Raw genomic sequence first — 1,762 nt, forward strand, 5'->3', positions numbered from 1 at the left:
GGGGCTGCGAGCCAGGGACAGGCGGGGGGCACTGCAAAGTGGGCAGCAGGTGTCCCGGGCCGGACACCCCTCCTGGCAAGCACCTGGCTTTCCCCTCATCTCTGAAGGCGCCTACCTCCAGGAGCCCCTTCCCAGGGAGGGGGGCTGGGGGAGGGAGTCGCGCTCTCGCCCCTCGCGGCTCTGCTTCCACTTGCGGAAGTTGTTGATTTATGCAATTGCGATCTAGTTTGGGAATTCAGGCACGGAGGGAGTGAAGAAGCAAGAGGAAGACTAGGCAGCATTTTTGAGTGTCGAATTGCTTTGGGTCTCTCCCAGGCCCAAAGACACACTGTAAAGATGAAATAAACTCAAGGGAGATGCCTCTGACTTTCGGTTTAAAGAATTTTTATTTGTTCATGAGAAAAAAATAAAAATTTACATCTAGAGAGGAAGCTCATTTTAAATTAATAATCATTTGTACAAAAAAGAAAAAGACAAGACACAAATTTGGTTTGCGGCTGAGTGTGCCCGGAGACCGTGCTGGCTGGAAACCCGCTCTGGGGTTGCTAGCCATGTGCCGCGGCCCCTTCTCTGGAAGTAGTTCTGTCTTCGATTGGAGAAACTGTCAGAAAGTTGTCAGAAATAACCTCCCACTGTCTGGGCCGGAGCCCCCAACCTCCTCAGTCTGTTTTCTCGTACCTACTCTTAACAAGACAGGCGGGATGGGCAGGGGGAGAGGAGAGCTGTGGCCAGGACCCGCTCAGAGAGAGGCCGCCTGATTTCCTTATGAAAACAGAGCTCTGTGAAATGCCAGTCCTGGGAAGGCTTTGAAGCCGGCAGCCACCAGCTACGATGGCCTCATCTAAAATGCAGGCGTCTGAGGCCTGGAGGGGGGCTCTGTGTTCCAACAGAGGCGTCCCCTGGCTTCGGAGTCAGAGGGCACCGCAGGCACAGCGGAATATTGAGCCAAAGCAGTTTGAACAGACCATCAGAGTTCATCTTTTATTACCAAAGGGAGACTTGAAAAAGCCCAGGTGAAATTTCCTTCCATTGTCTAGGAAAATTCTCTGTAATTTGCCCCCAGGGAAAGCCAAGAGCCTGGTGGCCAGGGGGGCCCCCTCCCCACTCCCCTCTGTCCATCGCTCTCTCCTCTCTCGAAGTAAATGTCTCCGGGGTCCCTGGAGAGTCAAGTGGGCAGAGTGGGGGTGCTGAAGGTCAGGGTTGCCCACTGTGGCCTGACTTTTAAGCTAAAGAGGTTTTTCCTTCCCCTTGTTGCTGTGTCAGGTCTAATTTGGCGGTGTGATGCTAAGGGGTGGGCCTGCTCCTGACAGGAGGGGGTTAAACGAGATTACAGGCTCTGGAGGCTGTCAGCAGCGGCTGCTGCCTGGGGCTGTTAAATTGCGATTTAATGGTCAGCTTATCTGTATAGTATCAGTGGAGATCTGCTGTTTTCAGCAACTTAATTGGCACTGTGTGCCAGGGGTGTTTCAGGAGGCCGGAGAGCCACCGGATTCTAATGCTGAATTATTTAGAGGTCGGACTGGCAGCATGTCAGTGAGCACGTGCGACTCGGTTTTTCTGAAGCACAGAGCTAGGAACGGGTGAGACGCCGAATTCCACCGCGATGCCCAAACTTCTAAAAATATTCTCAGGGCCGATGTGGCGCCCAGTTTATTTATAGGCAAATAAACAAAGAGTGACAGTCGCTCTCGCAGCGGCTGTGCCGGCCTGGGCTGTGCGGGCACGGAGGCGCGGAGAGGCGGCAGCGCCCACACGGCGCCGG

This window comes from Tupaia chinensis, unplaced genomic scaffold, assembly GCF_000334495.1.
Source record: "Tupaia chinensis unplaced genomic scaffold, TupChi_1.0 Scaffold000644_1, whole genome shotgun sequence".
Classification (NCBI taxonomy): domain Eukaryota; kingdom Metazoa; phylum Chordata; class Mammalia; order Scandentia; family Tupaiidae; genus Tupaia; species Tupaia belangeri.